The sequence below is a fragment of the Rhinatrema bivittatum genome, chromosome 4, assembly GCF_901001135.1.
Source record: "Rhinatrema bivittatum chromosome 4, aRhiBiv1.1, whole genome shotgun sequence".
NCBI classification, from domain to species: Eukaryota; Metazoa; Chordata; class Amphibia; order Gymnophiona; family Rhinatrematidae; genus Rhinatrema; species Rhinatrema bivittatum.
The window spans coordinates 272,591,114-272,610,735 of NC_042618.1; the positions used below are offsets into that span (position 1 = coordinate 272,591,114).

Genomic DNA, 19,622 nt, shown 5'->3' on the forward strand with positions numbered 1-19,622 from the left:
AGCAAAATTGCTTAAATATTTTTGTTTGGTGTTCATTGTGGAAGGGCCAGGAGCAGGACCACTTAAAACAAACACACAAATAAGATTGTAAGTGAGATAAACCTCAAATGACATTCAGAACAGTGTTTTCTTGATGAACTAACTAAACTTAAAGGAGATAAGGCAATAGGGCCGGATGGGATATATCCATCGGTACTAAGGGAACTTAAAGATGTCCTGACAGCTTCAGTGGCTGACCTTTTTAATGCTTCCTTACAGTCTGGAGTAGTTCCGGAGGACTGGAAAAGGATGGATGTGGTTCCTATTCATAAAAGTGGAAGTAAGGAGGAGGCTCGGAACTGCAGGCCAGTTAATCTGACTTCTGTGGTATGCAAATTAATGGAATCACTGCTAAAACAGAAGGCAGTGCAATTTTTGGAATCCAATGGATTGCAAGATCCAAGGCAACATGGTTTTATCAGAGGTAAATCTTGTCAGATGAATCTAATCAATTTTTTTATTGGATGACCAGAGAACTGGATCAAGCAAGAGCGCTAGACATAGTATACATGGATTTCAGCAAGGCCTTTGACACGATTCTACACAGAAGACTTATAAATTAAATTGTGCACCCTTCGTATGGATCCTAGACTGACTGACTAGGTTAGAAACTAGCTGAGTGGGAGGCGACAAAGGGTAGTGGAAAATGGAGTTTTCTCTGAGGAGGGGGGTGTTACTAGCAGTGTGCCTCAGGGATCTGTCCTTGGACCAGTTCTTTTCAACATTTTTGTAAGCGACATAACAGAAAGGTTGTCAGGGTTTGTCTTTTTGCAGATAATACCAAGATCTGTAAGAGGGTGGACAGCCAGGAAGTCATGGAAAAAATGAGGAGGGATCTAGCAAAGTTTGAGGAATTTCATAAGGTCTGGCAGCTAAAATTTAGGGCTAAAAATGCAGAGTAATGCATTTAAGGTGCAAAAATTCAAGGGAAAGGTACAGTATTGAAAGTGAAATTCTTCTAAGCAAAAAGGAAAAGCGGTATCTGGTGGTAATTGTATCTGATGATCTTAAGGTGGCCAAACAGCTGGATAAAGCAAAGGTAAAAGCCAGAAAGATGCTTGGCTGCATAAGGAGAGGAATGGTCAGCAGGAAAAGGAGATGATATTGCCCCTGTTTAGGTCCCTGGTGAGACCTCACTTGGAATACTGTGTACAATTCTGGAGGCCGCGCCTTCAAAAGGATATAAACAAGATGAAGTTGGTCCAGAGGGTGGCTACTAAAAAGGTCAGTCATCTTCGTTCTAAAGCATATGGGAATAGACAAAGATATACACATGCATACCCTACAGAAAAGGCAAGATATGATAGACATTCAAATATCTCAGAGGTTTCCATGCACATGAGATGAGGGTGAAAGGGGGTAGATTCAGGAGTGAATTCTTTACAGAAAGGGTGGTGGATGCACGGAACAGTCTCCTAATGGAGGTCATGGAGACAAAAACAGTATCTGAAGAAAGCATGGGATAACTACAGTTGATCTCTAAGGAAGTGATGCTAAATTAATTGAACGGCTGGGCAGACTGAATGCACTATACGGTATTTTTCTACTGTCATGTTTTTATATTACTCGCCTTGAGTTAAATCCAAAAAATAAATAAAAATATTAACAGAGGAACATCTATGAACAATGTAGTAACATTACTTATAGTCATAGATCTTTGTGCACTGATCTTGTAAGGATCCAACTGCAGGAATTTTTGTGTCACACCTCTAGTGTTCATCTCTGCTTAAATTCACAAAAAACATAATCAAGTGATCAAAAAGCTGGTGGATGTATATATAAGGTCAGATGGGCAAAGGATTTTCTCCCATTACTGTCTAAGGAACAAATGCTTAGACTGTCACATATCTATTTGTGAAATTTTGACATGTCTTTCTTCTCTACTCCCAGTTCTAGTACCTTGTTATTTGTAACTGCTTCCTCCTCACTAATAGGTTACTCATTTGTTCTTTGTACACCCCTGTTCTATGTAAACCGGCATGATGTGATTGTATCATGAATGCCGGTATATAAAAATTTTAAATAAATAAATAAATAAATGTCTTGATGAGATTTGAAAGTAAAAAATAAAAAAATCCAGTATCATCAGTATTAAGACTTAACAAGATGCAAGTGCAGTTTGGCCAAAAAATGTATTTCTTTAACTCAAGTAGAAACACCAGGAGCATAAAACTGTCTTTCTGAAATGAAAATAAGTAAGTGTACTATGTGAATCCTGTTAACATCAAGCTTGCTGTATGAAAAACTTTAAGTCAAACTGAGTAGATTATGTTTTAATAATGCCCTATAAGTGAGAGCTATGAACCTTAAAATCACATGAATGTCATGAAAAGCTCTCTTCTGGCATTGCTGAATAGATGGAAAACTTTCATTCTTGGGATGGACAGTTAGAATTTCCAGTGCTCTCTCCTTAGCCCAAAGCATGTCACTGTCTCCCTCCCTCCAAAGCATTTTATTAAGATCCCTCCCTCATTAGAACTTACAAATTCTGGCCTGCATAGCAAATCATAGCATGTTGTGATGTTATGCTTTTTAGCAATCTGAAAGCACTTCTGTTTTGAAGATGATCAAATCAGTTTAGTAAGACCAGGGGCAACACTGGTGAGAGAGGAAAGATCAAAGTTGAACAATCTACCGTATTCATGAAAATGGAAGGTTATTTTAACAATCACAGTATTCAAATATAGCACCAATAAGAAAATTACTTCTTACCTGCTAATTTTCGTTCCTGTAGTACTAGGATCAGTCCAGACGGTGGGTTATGTCCCCCATCCAGCAGATGGAGTCAGAGTAAAGTTCTGAGGGTGCTGGTATATAAGCTGGTGCACCCTCCTAGATCCTCAGTATCAAGAATATCAAAGCCAAGCCAGAGGACTGGACAGAGCAAGGATGATGGATCAAGCATAAGTGCAACCAAAAGGCTTAAACTGCGAACAAATTTATGCAACGTACAATGAGAACTGTCGAACAGAACAATACACAAAAGACAACTACCCCCGAAGGGGAAGAGCAGAGAACAGAAGGACAGTAGATAATAGTCGAGCAGGTTCACACCGGGTGGGCGTCTGGACTGATCCTAGTACTACAGGAACGAAAATTAGCAGGTAAGAAGTAATTTTCTTTTCCCTGTACGTACAGGATCAGTCCAGACGGTGGGATGTACCAAAGCTTCCCTAAACCGGGTGGGTCCCTGAGAACCCTGCTCGAAGTACCCTGTCCCCAAAAGAACCAGACTCCGCTACCGGTACATGGAGTCTGTAGTGTCTGGAAAAAGTGTGGAGAGACTTCCAAGTCGCCGCCCGGCAGATTTCTTGTATGGAGACGAGCTGAGACTCTGCATGGGATGTGGCCTGGGCTCGCAAAGAATGCGCCTTGATGCCCGCCGGAGGATCCTTCCCGGAACCAATGTAAGCAGCAGCCACCGCCTCCTTGAGCCAGCGCGCGATGGTAGTCTTTGACGCCTGTTGGCCCTTTCTAGCACCAGACCAAAGGATAAAGAGATGATCGGATATCCGAAATTCATTCGTCACCTCCAAATAGCGAAGAAGCGCTCGCTTAACATCCAGGCACCGAAGCGCCGCAGGGGCGTTCCCTGGGAAGGCTGGAAGTTCCACCACCTGGTTCATGTGAAACGAGGAGACCACCTTAGGCAAGAACGAGGGAACCGTCCGCAGAGAAACCCCGGAGTCCGTGAACCGCAGGAAGGGCTCTCTGCACGACAGCGCCTGTAGCTCTGAGATACGCCTTGCCGAGGCTATTGCAACCAGGAAAATCGTCTTTAGGGTGACGTCCTTGATGTAAGCCTGACGCAAAGGCTCGAAGGGAAGCCCTCCCAGGGCACGCAGCACCAAGTTGAGATTCCAGGAGGAGCAGAGAGGACGCACCGGCGGCCGCAAGTGCTTGACTCCCCTGAGGAACCGGGATATGTCCGGATGAGATGACGGGTCCGGCCTGCCTGAGGCGCGAGCCAAGGACGCGAGAGCTGACATCTGCACTCTGAGCGAATTGTAGGAAAGACCCTTTTCCAGCCCGTCCTGCAAAAACGCCAGGATGTGATGGCGGGAAGCTGCGGTCGCGAGGGCACCCCGCGCCGAGCACCAAACTTCAAAGACCTTCCAGACCCGCACATAGGCGACCGATGTTGAAGCCTTACGCGCCTTGAGGAGTGTGTCCACCACGGGAATAGCGTAGCCTTTGTTCAGGAGACCCCTCCTCTCAAAAGCCACGCCGCAAGACAGAAGGGTTCCGCCTGCTCCAAAAATACTGGGCCCTGATGGAGAAGGCGTGGAAGGTGCGCGAGTCGAAGCGGACCGTCCACCGACACGCCGAGAAGATCCGCGAACCATGGACGCCACGGCCATTCCGGAGCCACCAAGATGACCCGACCGTGGTGCCGCTCCACCCTCCTTATCACCTTTCCCACCAGTGGCCAGGGGGGAAAGACATAAAGAAGAATCTGAGTGGGCCAGGGGAGAGCCAGAGCATCGACGCCTTCCGCGCCGCGTTCCCTTCTGCGGCTGAAGAAGCGAGGAGCTTTTGCGTTGGCGGCGGACGCCATGAGATCCATCGCCGGCGTCCCCCACCGGCGGGAGATGAGCGACATCGCCTCGTCGGAGAGAGACCACTCCCCCGGATCCAACACCTGACGACTCAGAAAGTCTGCTTGAATGTTGTCCACCCCGGCAATGTGGGATGCCGCCAGTTGATCCAGGAAACGCTCCGCCCACGCCATCAGGCGCACGGCCTCCCAAGCAACCAGGCGGCTCCTGGTGCCCCCTTGCCGGTTGATGTACGCCACCGTCGTCGCATTGTCTGAGAGGACTCGAACCGCTCGACCCCTGATCAGAGGCAGGAACTGCACGAGGGCCAGACGAACCGCCCTGGTCTCCAGGCGGTTGATTGACCAGGTCGACTGGTCCCTTGTCCACCGGCCCTGTGCCGAGCTCCTGAGACACACTGCTCCCCAACCGGACAGACTGGCATCGGTAGTGACCACTACCCAGTCCGGCGTCTCCAGGGAGCAGCCTTGAGCTAGGTTCCTGGGATCCAGCCACCACCTCAAGCTGGACCTGGCGGCTGAAGGAAGCGGGAGAATCGCCTGGTAGTCCTGGGAGACTGGTTTCCACCTCGAAAGCAAGGACATTTGCAGAGGCCGCAGGTGTGCAAAGGCCCAGGGCACCAAGCTGATCGCGAACGCCATGGAACCCAGGACTTGGAGATAATCCCACGCCGTGTGTGTCTGAAGAGAAGCAAACCGGATGATTTGATCCCGCAGAGATTGAGCCTTGTCCGGACGCAGGAAGACCTTGCCCAGAGCCGTGTCGAAACGCGCTCCCAGGAAATCCAACTGTTGGGCTGGCCGCAGGCTGCTCTTGCTGAAGTTCACCACCCAGCCAAGGGACTGCAGGAAGGACACCACTCTGTCGACCGCCGCCCGTCCCTGCGACAGAGACTTCGCACGAATAAGCCAGTTGTCCAAGTAAGGGTGAACCAAAATGCCTTCCTTCCGGAGCGCGGCCGCTACCACCACCATAATCTTGGTGAAGGTTCTGGGCGCGGTCGCCAGGCCGAAGGGCAGCGCCTGGAACTGAAAATGTTGACCCAAGATTTTGAAGCGAAGGAATCTGTGATGGGCCGGATGGATCGGAATATGCAGATAAGCTTCCGTGAGGTCGAGGGAAGCTAAGAACTCCCCTTGATGCACCGCCGCAATGACAGAGCGGAGTGTTTCCATGCGAAACTTGGAGACCCCGAGCACCTTGTTGATTTCCTTGAGGTCCAGTATGGGACGGAAGGATCCGTCCTTTTTGGGAACCACGAAGTAAATAGAATAATGCCCCGAGCCCACCTCTCCTAAGGGGACGGGCGAGATGGCTCCCAGGGTCAGCAGCCTGTCCAGCGTGTGTTGCACCCCCAGGCGCTTGAGACTTGACCCGCAGGGAGAGAAGATGAAGCGGTCCCTGGGAGCCCGAACAAAGTCCAACGCGTAACCGTCTCTTAGGATGTCTAGGACCCATTGGTCCGTGGTGATGTTGGTCCATTCCTCGCGAAACAAAGCGATGCGACCTCCAATCCGGGGCAGCGAGGAGTGGACTGGCCTGGCATCATTGTGAAGGCTTGCCTGAGGCTCCCTGTGCCGAGGAGTCCCTGGCAGGTCTGCGACCCCGAAAGGGCCGCGTCCACGTTTGCGACCTGGTGGAAGGTGTCCTAGGGCCCTGCGGCCTGGAGCCTCGGTAACGCCTCTGGGCGCGGTAGCGATTCCTGGGAGTTCCAGAAGATGAACGAAAACCACGCTGCCGGTCCTCAGGCAAACTGTGGACCGAATTTTCCCCCAGGGTCTTGATGATCTGATCGAGGTCTTCTCCGAAGAGAAACCTGCCCTTGAAGGGCAGAGCTCCCAGACTCGCCTTGGAGGAGGCGTCCGCTGCCCAGTTCCTGAGCCACAGGAGGCGCCTGGCAGAAACAGCCGAGGCCATGGTCCTTGCCAGGACCCTCAGCAGGTCGTGCAACGTATCTGCCCCGTAAGCAATGACCGCCTCCAGACGGTCTGCCTGGGCTGCCTCCTCGGGCGGTAAGTGTTGAGAGGTGAGGAGCTGTTGAACCCATCGAAGCCCGGCTCTCTGAGTCAGGGAACCGCAGATAGCCGCCCGGACCCCCAGCGCCGAGACTTCGAAGATCTTCTTGAGGGCGACCTCCAGCTTTCTATCCTGTATATCTCGCAGCGCAGTGCCCCTGTGACCGGGATGGTAGTTCTCTTCGTGACGGCGGACACCGCTGAATCAACCTTGGGGACCTTGAGAAGGTCCAGGAAGTCCCCCGGTAGAGGATAGAGCTTGTCCATCGCCCTGCCGACCCGAAGGGACGCCTCCGGGTTATCCCACTCTCTCACAAGAAGATGGAGAAATGAATCATGAATGGGAAAGGTCTTCACTAGGGGGCGCAGGCCTGCCAAGACAGGGTCACCCTTGGTGGTAGCGGAGGCTACGGAAGGAGCCGGGAGTCCCGGGGGTTCAATGGGAGGGTCGAGGTCCAGTTCCTTGAGAACGTGAGGGATGAGATCCGCCAATTCCTCTTTGCGAAAGATGCGAAGGACCCGCGGATCATCGCATTCCAGGTGCGCTGTCAAGCCCAAATCGTCATCCACTTGTGACAAAGGGTCGCCCCCCGGATCCGGCGAGGGCGACGGGCCAGCTAGGGAAAGAGGTATACTCAGGGGCAACCTGGCGCCGCCCCCTACCGTCCCCGGTACCGAAGTCGTAGCGCCCGAGGTCCTGGGGGCCTTGGCGGGGGGAGGAGAGAGAACTGCCCCCCCCTGAGGATTCAGGCTCTGTAAATAAGCCTGGTGCATAAGTACCACGAAGTCCGCCGAAAAACTGAGCGGCCCCGCCGAGGGCGGGGGCATGGGGTCCCTGGAGAGCCCGGACGTGGAAGGCAGAGGCCCCGAATCCGTGATCGGGGGCGCGGACGGCAGGAAATCATCAGTCGGCTCCTCCGTGTCTGAGCCCACGCTGCCTTCTAGCTCTAAGATGGCCGCCGCTCCCGCCAAGGGACGGGGGCGGGGGCTACCCCTCGAGGCCCGCGGCGCTCCGAGCGCGGTGGCGAAGTTGTCGGTGGGGCGGCGCCCGCCTCCCCCCCAGGGGGGCACCGGCCACATGGACCGTCCCTCGAGGCGCCGTGACCCGGACCGCCGCAGGACGGACAGCGAGCGCGTTGCATCGCGCGAGGCCCAAGTCGGACGCAGCACCCCGAGCGTGCAGAAGCTGATGATCGCGGCGCGGGAGGAGCGGGCTCGCCGTGCCCTCAAACAACCGCCCAAACACCCTCAACCCCAGGGGCGGCAGGGGAATGGGACCTCCTTGCCGCCTGCGGCCCCGGGGAATAAAACGTCGCAGGGCCGCGGGGGAGGTGAGCCGCCGCGAAAGAAAGGAGGGGAGAGGCTGGCCCCACCAGCATCCACCTCAGGCTGCGCCGAACCTGTGCTGAAAGAAAAGAAACACAAGCCCCAAAAAAACAAGCTTCCCCCAGCTTACCCCTGACGAACACAAGGAGAGCGAGAGGCAAGCAAAGCAGGTAAAAGACAGTCCTGATGGCAGGATGAGCAGAGGGGCCAAGGGAACCGGTTTCCCTCTGACAGAAACAAAAGTTTCCTTCTTTTTTTTTTTTTTTTAACTAACTTGATCCATCAAAAGAAAGAGAGAGAAAATAAGTATATATATAGCGGAAAACCACTAAATAGGGGGAACCATGAGATCCCCTCCTCACATCTGCTGGAGTCAGAGAGATACTGAGGATCTAGGAGGGTGCACCAGCTTATATACCAGCACCCTCAGAACTTTACTCTGACTCCATCTGCTGGACGGGGGACATAACCCACCGTCTGGACTGATCCTGTACGTACAGGGAATGAGGAATTCTGGGTAATAAGTTCTAATCCCCTCCATCACTGACTCATTATGCATGCATCTGGTCAAGTGTATTCATCTATTAATGCCTCAAACTACTCAACATGAAATCCAAGTGCCAGTGAGGTGATGCCAGACGGCAGTTGGAACTGGATTCTGTTTGAATGAAATTAGCAGCATAAAAGCAAGTCAATGTAGTTCTCCCATTGTACTTACAAGGAAAAAATTTCTACTTACCTGATAATTTCCTTTCCTCTAATGAGGGCAGGTCAATCCCCACCAGTGGGTTATGCACCTCTGCCAGCAGATGGAGCAAAAGCTGACGATACAGCTATATAGTTCCGCCCCCACATCAGCCCGCCAGTATTCTCTGGAAAAGCCAAACTGTGGACAAACTGATTATACTTGAACATTATCATTAATCAACCACTCATGCTTGCAACCCAACGGGAACACTGAGCTCAGACAAAAGAAGTCACATATGCAATAAACTAAGAGGCTAGAAAAGCCACTTACCAGTCTTCAATGAAGAGGAGGAATCACACTCTGCAATGTTCGCCCTGAAAAGGCTAACCATAATTCAACAATGGAAGCCTAGAGTGGGTCTAGGATTTACCTGTCCTCATTTAAAGGAAATTATCAGGTAAGTAGTAATTTCTCCTTCCTCTGTATTCTGGCAGGTCAATCCCCACCAGTGGAATGTAGCAAAGCTAATCCCAAAAAGGGCAGGAGGCTGCCAGCGTCCAGTCAAAACCGCCCGCGCAAATGCGTCATCCTCTCTAGCCCAAACATCCAAGCGGTAATGCTTGGAAAAAGTGTGCAAAGATGACAACGTCGCTGCTTGGAAAATCTCGGCAGGCAACAGCAAACGGTTCCGCCCACGATATGGCCTGTGCCCTCATGGAATGCAATCTAATCTGTTTCAGCAAAGCAACCTCAGCAGCCACATGGGTAGCTGTAATGACTTCTTTAACCTAATTGCTATTGCTGCCTGCATCGCCGGTGATCCGTATTTATCACCACCATGGAGCACAAATAGGCAAAGAGACTTCCCAACAGATTTATTCATCTCCATGTACCAGAGCAAATGACGCTTGACATCCAAGGAACGCAGAAGATATTACTCACTTTCATCTCTGTTCCTGTCCATGGGCAGGGAAATGGACCAATTCAAATGAAACTCAAACCACTTTTGGCAAAAAAAGGGCACAATCCTGGAGTCATAAGCAGAAAAGACTCCCGGCAAGAAAGAGCCTACAGTTCAGAGACCTGATGTGCCGAACAGATAGCTACCAGAAAAACTATCTTCAAGGTAAGCAGTCACAAGGAAAGAGCATGCAGCAGCCAAAAGGTCAGACCTGCCAAGAACTCCAGGTCCAAATTAAGGTCCCATAGAGGTACAGGAAGCAGTAAAGGGGGGGGGGGGGGGCCGAAGGTGTTTAACTCCCTTCAAAAAAAAAAATGGGACACTGCAGGACGGGAAGACAAAGGTCCTCCCATTGACTCTCCCCCTATAACAAGCAAGAGCTGCAACTTGAACTTTCAAGGTATTAAGGGCCAAGCCCTTATGCAAGCCATCCTATAAGAATTCCAAAATCAAAGGAATACCCACCTTGAGAGGTTAAGAACCTCACTCAGACCACCAGGCCTCAAAAACTCTCCAAACTCTAACATAGGCTAGAGAGCTAGAACATTTCCTGGCCCAAAGTAAAGTGGAAATCACAGCAGGAAAACAACTGAACCCTTTCAATGGCCAAATCCGGAATTGGCCCAGATCCTCGTGTAGAATGGACTCCTGCCACAACAGATCCTTCCGAGACAATAGCCTGTGGGGACTGCCCACCAGCAGTCTCTGGAGATCGGCATACCATGGCCTCCAAGCCCAGTCTGGAGCCACTAAAAGGATGCTGTTGGTTTGACTTGCAATCTTCCAGACAATCCTGCCTATTAGAGGCCAGGGCGGAAATGCATACAGCAAGGCATCACATGGCCACTCCTGAACAAGAGTATCGATGCCCAGCGCTTTTGGGTCTCATCTGTGACTAAAAAAGCGTGGAACCTTTGCGTTGTTGAAGGTCGCCAATAGGTCTAGGCAAGTAGGTTCCGGCGGTTCATAAGGAGGTGAAAGACTTCGTCTGCCAGCATCCATTCTCCTGGGTCCAAGTTTCTCCTGCTGAGGAAGTCGGCTCTGATATTGTGAGAGAAGATGTTGCTCTGCCCACACCATGAGCACATCTATCTCCTTTGACACCTGTTGACTTTTGATTCCACCCCGATGATTGATGTAAGCCACTGTTGTTGTATTGTTGGATATTACCCAGACTGCCCGAGCATCTAGACACTCGGCAAACCGCAAGCACGCTAACCGAAACACTCATGCTTCCAATCTGTTGATGGTCCATTGCCGCTCCTCTGCATTCCAGCGACCTTGCACCATCAACTCTTGACAGTGAGCCACCCAGCCCAGAAGGCTTGCATCTGTTGTGAGTACCAACCAATCCGGCATCTCCAGGGAAACTCCGTTCCTGAGATGATCCGCCTGTAACCACCAGTTCAACTGAGAACTCACCTCCAATGGTAGGAGCAGCCTCACTGCATAGTTCTGCAACTGCAGGTTCCATTCAAGAAAGCAACACGTATTGAAGAGATCATGTACATGCTCTTACCCAGGGAACTATGTCCAATGTGGCAGCCATCAACCCCAGGACCTGCAGATAAGTCCATATGAGTGGGCGAACAGTGTTCATCAGGGTTTGAACTCGAACCATTAACCTTTGGATTCGAGTCTCCAGCAGATATACTCTGCCCTGCCTTGTATCAAAACGAACCCCGAGAATACTCAAGAGTCTGAGATAGCTGCAAATTGCTCTTGGCCAGATTCACCACCCAGCCTAGGTCCTGTAGCAATGAAACCACCTTGCAAGAAGCATGAAGGCTCTCTTCTATGCTCTTGGCTTGAATCAACCAGTTGTCCAGACAGGGTTGAACAAGAATGCCGTCTTTCCTTAGGACCACTGCTACCACTACAATGATCTTGGAAATGTCTTGGGCGCAGTGGCCAGCCCAAAAGGCAAGGTCTGAAACTGGTAATGATTCAGAATGGCAAACCAAAAGAACTGCTGATATTCCTGACGAATAGGAATATGCAGATATGCCTCCATCAGATCCAGAGATGTGAGACATTCCCCTGCTTGAACAGCCCTTATGACAGTGCATACCATTTCCATCCTAAAATGCGTGACTTGTAAATGACGGCTGACACTCTAGAGATCCAGTTTGGGTCGAAAAGACCCTTCCTTCTTGGGCACGACAAAATTAATGGAATAACGGCCTGTATTTTGCTGCAGTTCAGGAACGGGAATAACAGCTTTCAGGTCTAACAGCCTTTGTAATGTGGCTTCCACTTCTACCCTCTTCTGAGGGGGAGTTGCATGGAGATCTCATAAAGGCATCTGAAGGAATGCAAAGAAACTCTAGAGCATACCTATCCCAAACCACTTTGAGGAACCATTGATCCAAAGTAATCTGGACCCATCTGTGATAAAAACGAGATAGGTGCCCACCACCTATCTCCTCCACCAACAGGTGAGCCTCCAAATCCTATTTGAGAAGAACAAGGGGCTCCACTTCCAGAGCACGCACCCTTTTGAGGCCCTTGGGGGCAAAAGGACAGATCTGTGGAATTGACAGGATCTCTGGGAAGAACCTCCCCTATAAGGCCGAAAATGCAGGTAGTCTCAAGAGCGGGAAACAGTCTCCTTGTCCTCTGATAACAAGGGACCTCCCATTTTTTCCAATTCATTGCCAAATAAAAGCGAGCCCTTGAAGGGCAGCATGGAAATATTGGACTTTGAAATAGTGTCTGCCAACCAGTTGCGCAGCCACAGCTGTCACTTGGCCGCAATAACGGAAGTAGCTCCTCTGGTGGCTGTGTGAACCAGGTCACAGCTGCATCAGCTAAGGCGGTAGCCCCCAGCTCTACCATGGGTCTTTCTTGAGAAAGACGCAAGATAGCAAGAGCTACCAGGGCACAACATGAAGTAATTTGTAAGTTCATCATCACTGCCTCAAAGGCTTGCTTAAGAATAGCCTCAATCCTTCTATTCTGAGCATCCTTCAGAGCTGCACCTGCTTCTGCTGAGATGGTGGTTTATTTTGTGACAGAACACTCCAAGGCAACCACCTTAAGAAAACACAACTACTCTCTGACCTGCGGATCCAAAGATTATAAACCCGCCAAGGCGTGCACTCCTTTAAAGGAGGCCTCTGGTGCACTCCATTCCACATCAGTCAACTCTTGAATCGAAACCAGGAGGGGAAAAAAACATGAGGCCTTGCATAGGGTGACCAAAATAGGGTCCTTCTGCACACCTGAAGAGTCAGTCCCAGCCACTCCGAAGGTCTTCAAAGTCTGAGAGATCAAGCTTGACAACTCATCTCTATGAATTCTATGTGGCTCCAAATTTGGAAGAAACTCCATCCTCAATAGTAGAGCCACCACCATCATCTGTGTCATCTTGATCCACCTTGACTGTGGAAGCAGGCACAGAATAACTGAGCTCATGGACCTAAATTAATAGGTATAGACGACTCAGAAAATTGCCCCTGTAGAAATGTCTGTAATCCCTGAAAGAATTCCATCCAGGAAAAGGAGGCCGGGTCCATTCCAGGTCCCATAGGCCCAAATCTGATATCCTGAGAGCGACTTTCCCCTGAGTCAGCCCGTGGATCAACTGAAGGAGGGGACACCTATGTTGTGTTGCCCTCGGTCCCACTCCCCTCAGACCAAGCACATGGACCATCGTCGACAAAATCGGGAGGTAAATCCCCACGAGCACCCAGGCAGTGCTGACACAGGCTTAAAGAAAGCTCCAGCTATATCGCCCTGATGTGGCTTGCAACACAAATAGACAAGCTCTTAGACTTCTTTACTGCAGGTGCCATGGTTGTAAAGCGTTCATAAGAACATAAGAAAATGCCATACTGGGTCAGACCAAGGGTCCATCAAGCCCAGCATCCTGTTTCCAACAGTGCCCAATCCAGGCCATAAGAACCTGGCAAGTACCCAAAAACTAAGTCTATTCCATGTTAAGTCAGGTATAGATATGCATCCAGCTAGACGGACAAAAAAGTGCGGTCAGGTATCTGCACATAAAATGTGCATCCAGGTACATTCAAACCGAGCATCTAGGTACACACATGCTCAAGGAATGCCCAAGTTAGGTACCCAAGGCATGTGACCAGAAATAAGGATGCCCAATTCTGGACACACAGTCGGCAACAGATGCACAATATGGACACGCAGGCACACACTGAAGACACACAGTGAAAAGTGTGCAAAATCACCCTCGCGGCCTACCATGCGCCAAAAAGAGAGAAGTCTGAGAGCGGGGCCTAACCAAAAGGCTGCTCAACCGGCCGTGTCTGAACTACTTCCACACCTCACAGAAATCCCCAGAGACATGAGCAGAAAGGCGGAAAGTGGAGGAAACAGACCCAGAAGAAAAACTCCTGTCTTGTCTTTTTTTTCATATATATAAAGTACAAACTTTTACCTGAGTACAGCTCTCCCTGGCTGAGAGCAGGAATGGGTCCTGGCTACAGGGATAGAGGCTACGGGGGATAGAGGGTAAAAAACTTCAATGCTGAGCCTCTCTCGGCCTGCAACCGCTAATTGAATTTTAAGTCCATGCCACCAGAGGCTACCGGACTGAAAACATTCTACTAAGGGAGGGACTGAACAGTATCACCTTAGGAGGCAAGCGGTGCTATAGAGATGTCTCATATTCGTGATGTCTCCTTTTGTACTTCTTTTCTTTCTTTATCTTTTACTCACAGGCAATCCCCTGCAGGGAACTGCATGTCCCCCATCTGCTGGAGATGGAGAATATTGGCGGGCTGATGTTAGAGCGGGACTATACAGCAGTGGCATCAGCTTTTGCTCCATCTCCATCAGCTGGCAGAGGTGCATAACCCACTGGTGGAAACTGAACTGCCAAAATATTTTTCTCATGTTCCATTAAAATGGTTATATGTATGTAAATAAAACACAACAGAATTGATTGGACCTTAATAGGAGGTCTGAAAGTAGTAAAGACAGGAATAGGAGAGGTGGCTATCAAAAACGTAACAGCATAAACCAGAGCAGAATTCAGACATCACCTGTATGGAGTGGGAATCCTATAGATTAGGAAAAAAATAATGTAATGAGAAAATATATGTAACTATATGATAGTAAAATGACAGAGTCAATCTGTTTAGAAGACTGAATTCTTAAATAAAAGCAGGTTAATAACTGATTTGAATTTAGATATGGCTATTTCTGACCACAGAACCAAACCCCACCCTTTGAACTGTAGCAACTGTGATTGTGTAAGTAAGATATGTGTGCTTGACACATGCCTGCGAGAAAAGGAGGAAAGAAAAAAGAAGGAAGGGGACTCAAAGTGTAGGAGTAAGACATTAACTAGAGGGGATGGTTGTCTTATTGCTACAGTATAAAGTGATGCCTGACACGGTCAATGCTATTCTAGAGAAGATGTGAAATCGTTCATCACAAGACTAGCAATTCATCTCACAAGGCTGACAAATTTGTCTGGCTCTAAGTCACTTTCCTGTATGTCAGTGTCGTGTTCCCATCATATAAAGTGGCCTTTCAAGACTTAAAAATAATAATTTGTAATTATAAAAGAAGAATGACTGAAGCAACTGCTGGGAAGTATTTTAACCATGCATGCACACATACACACAGAGGCTACACTGTAGTGAGTAAATGCTGATTTTACAGCACCCTCTGGTGTTCCAGTCCAACCAAGCTTACGTCTCTGGAGTTCCAAAAATTAGCTCTTTTCTTTTTTCCTGACAAGCTTCAAGGAGAAGTAGTAACAGATATAGTCATCATAAGAAAATTAGCCAAGCAAATGACCTTGGTTTTTCTGCATGCGAGACCTTTTGTTTTTTTTCTTTTTTCTCCCTGGTTGGCCTGTTCCTGTTAAATATATGCACACAAACAGATTATGACAACAGATAAAGACCACAGGGTTCTTTACCCATTCTTGCTTGTATACTGCTCTGGAATTAACTTCTTTTTCCCCACTACAGACAGTCACAAAACAAAACGGCACCCTGAGCAAGGGTTGCTTTTGGCAAACACCCCCCCCCCCCCCACCACCCCTTCCCTTTTGGACTCGAATGCTCACAGACTCACAAACTGATTCAAAGGAGTGATCTGATGCTCTTCCCACCTCCTCCTCCCCCAGCTTGGCACCCAGGGTGGTTGCCTTGTTTGCCTACTCCTTACATCGGCCTTGCTCACTATATCTGTGCTTTTCAATATAGGCTCCAGTCTTAGCTTTGGCAGCAATTCCTTTCAGTTGCTTTCCATTCATAACATGTACCTGACAAATGAATTTATCATCTTCCATGTGATTTTTTTTCCTCTTTCAGATATTCTAAGCTGTTGTTAAAAAGAATACAACAGATATTAGTCACATCGCTTTGACCAGTTGATAAATACTGTAAAATAAATAAATAAAATCTATTGTACAAGTTATCCAGCTAACATTAGCCAGATAACTTTTCCTAAATATTCAGTGGGAGAAACATCCTACTGAATATCCCTGATTAAAGTTATCTAACCAAAGCCGGACTACTTTAAACATAACCAGACATTCTTTTGAATAACAGCTATGGTTAGCTGATTAACTTTATTTATTATTTATTTATTTTAAGTTTTTTGATATACCGATGTTCTTGTATAATATACAAATCACACCGGTTTACAATGAAATCAAACTGACGCCTCCGTGGGCGTTTACATTGAAACAGATAACAAGATAAGATAACAGATGTTATGGGGGGGCAGAGGAACTTGGCGAAAGTTACAGCAATTGAGCATAAATAGCTAAATGGAGATAACTAAACATATATACAGTAAACTATGTACATAAGGTGAGTGGTGGTTCAGAGTCCAGGCTGATATTGTTTTCTTTCTTACGGCTCTCAGCTTTCCGGGAAGGCTTTTGCAAAAAGCCAAGTCTTTAGTCTCTTTTTGAAAGTAATGTGACTTAGACTTAACTGGATATATTCCAAAAAAGAATATATCTGGTTAAGCTATGTTCCATTAAAAAAAAAACACTGCAGCTTGTCTCCCCCCCCCCCCCCCCCCCCCGCCTGAGTTGCAAAGGCCCTACAGGGGTCAAACTAGCCCCCTCCCCCCCAACTAAAAAGGCCTTTTAATGTTAAAAAAAATTTGATGCGGGAATCCCTCCTCCCCCTATCCCATCCCTTGTTCAACTTCCCTTTATACTTCAAAAATTTCAATTTTGCGGTGTCCAGTTTCCCACCCCCCAACTCTTTCCCTTCTCTCTCCCCCCCCCCCCCCCACACTATGGCTGAGGTGTGGAGGGTGGCTCACTGTAATCCAGTTATAGTCCATAACCTGCAAGTGTGGAGAGAGGTGTGTAGGAGTCTGCATCTTCCGAAGGGAGTGCTGTTGCCAGCGTCCTTGCTCAAATGTAACCCGAGCTTCTCTATTCATACTTTTGTGCAGTCGTGAACAAGTGGTGAGACCTCAGACTTAGACATATAGGACAGCTGTGGGTGGGTGGCCTTTGAGCAACTGCAATCTGATTACGATGTCAGTCTAACATCTAGGACACTCTATGATAGGATAGTGAGGGCTATCCAACACATGGAGAGAGGAAAATTGGTTCTTACCTGCTAATTTTCGTTCCTGTAATACCACAGATCAGTTCAGACCATCAGGTCATGCATCCCTACCAGCAGATGGCAGCAGAAAGCAAAGTTTTGAGGCTCTGCCACATAACTGAGAGTGCTACCTGCAGCCCCTCAGTATTAATCTGTACCCAAGCTTAAATCCAGAATTGTATTACCTTTAGGGCGAACAAAACCCCCGTCATGGATACCCCTGAACGGGATCGGACTGCTCAACCAGCCTGAAACTCTATTCAACACTTAACCTAAACCAACTTGGTTACTCTAATTTCAAAACTTCTGAACGCAGTAGCTAAGTATCAGAAAAAATCAGTCTTTCGGAAGTACCACCAGGATGGCCCTCTGGACTGATCTGTGGTATTACAGGAACGAAAATTAGCAGGTAAGACCAATTTTCTTTTCCTGAACATACCCAGATCAGTCCAGACCATCGGAATGTACCAAAGCACCCCTACACTGGGGCAGGCATCTTAGACCCGCTCTTAGCACACTTTCGCCGAAAGTAGAAGTCTCCGGAGCACACACATCCAAGCGATAATGCTTGATGAAAGTATGAAGAGAGGACCACACCACGGTCCTATAAATCTCCTGGGAAGAAGTCAATTGACACTTCGCCCAAGAGGTTGCCTGAGCCCTTGTCGAATGTGCCTTCAGGCCCGAGAGCACCAGATGACTTTTACTAATGTAAGCTGAAGAAATTGCTTCTTTCAACCAGTGGGCCAAAGTAGCCTTGGACACCTTTTCCCCCTTCTTTGCTTCCCCAAAAGCCACAAACAGGTGATCTGACCATCGGAAAGAGTTGGTGACCTCCAGGTAGCGCAAAAGAACTCATCACACATCTAACAGATGAAGATGTCTACCTATCGCCGGATCCCAAGGCCACTCTGGGAACCACTGTAGTTCAACTGTCTGATTCACATGGAAGGGAGAGACCACTTTCGGCAAGAAGGAAGGGACCACCCACAAGGAAACGCTGTCATTATCAATCCGCAAAAAAGGGTCGCGACAAGAAAGAGCCTGTAGCTCCGAAATTCTCCTAGCCGAGCAAATCGCTACCAGAAAAAACTATTTTTAATGTCAAGCCCTTCAGAGAAGCTCGATTCAGAGGTTCAAAGGGCCCCTTCACAGAGAGCCCACAAGACCAAATTGAGACTCCACTCCGGACACACTTTCCGTATCAGAGGCTTCAAATGCTTTACACCCCTTTCAAAAAAACGGATGTCATCAGGGTGAAAAGATACATTCCTCCCCTGCACCTTGCATCTGAGATAGCCTAGAGCAGAAACTTGAACCCGAAGAGAACCCTTGTATAAGCCCAGTTGCAAAAAGGCTAAACTCTGAGGCACAGACATCAAGTGGAGATCCACATGCTGTTGAACACACCAGGACTCGAACACCTTCCAGACCCTGATGTAGGCCATCAAAGTGGCAGGTCTTCTAGCCTGGAGCAGGGTAGAAGTCACCTGCTCCGAATAGCCTTTCATGTGCAATTGCTGCCTCTCAAAAGCCAAGCCACGAGACAAAAGTGATCCTCCCGATCAGAAAAGATGGAAACTTGACATAGGAGTCCCTGCAAATGAGACATCTGAAAGGGGTCCATTTACCGACAGATGCACCATATCTGTGAACCACGGACAACATGGCCACTCTGGTGCTACCAGAACCACTGACTCGGGGTGCGGTTCTATGCGCCTCAGGATACATCCTATGAGCAGCCACGGTGGAAACATGTAAAGTAAAATTTATTCGGCCGCAGGCACACCAGAGCATCCAGCCCCACCGAGCCCTTCTCGTGTCTGCGACTAAAGAATCTTATGACCTTTACGCTCTCTTTCGTCGCCATAAGAGATCCAACTGGGGTGTTCCCCACCTGGCATAAATTATGATTTCACGCTTCCTGGGACAGCTCCTATTCTCCCGGATCCAGTTGTTGACGACTTAAGAAGTTGGCCTGGATGTTGTCTACACCTGCCATGTGGGAAGCCGCAATCCCCTGGAGGTGGCTCTCCATCCACACAAAGAGCACTGGGCTTCCCATGCGAACATGTGGCTCTTGGTGCCTCCTTGGTGGTTGACATATGCAACCGTCTTCGTATTGTACAAGAATATCCTGACCATACGACCCTGGACTAGTGGAAGAAATTCCTCGAGGGCCCTGCGCACCGCTCGTCTCTAGTCGATTTATGGACCAGGCTCGTTCTGCCACCGACCATCGGACCTGCGCTGAATGACCCAGGCACACTGCCCCCCATCCTGAAAGACTGGCATCTGTGGTCACTACCACCCAATCCGGCACTTCGAGCGGCATACCCTTCTCCAAATTGGCTGTCGTGAGCCACTACGCCAGGCTGATACTGGCGTCCTTAAGAAGAGGCAATGGAACTTGAAACTACTCAGATACTGGATTCCAGCGGGACAGGAGAGCTCTCTGCAGGTGATGCATAT

At 48.9% G+C, this 19,622-nt stretch overlaps 1 protein-coding gene across 1 annotated transcript in view; it reads right to left on the bottom strand.

Annotated features, from left to right (window-relative positions):
- The window catches only part of PARVB (parvin beta), a 465,356-nt gene that overhangs the window by 396,368 nt on the left and 49,366 nt on the right, over positions 1–19,622 (bottom strand).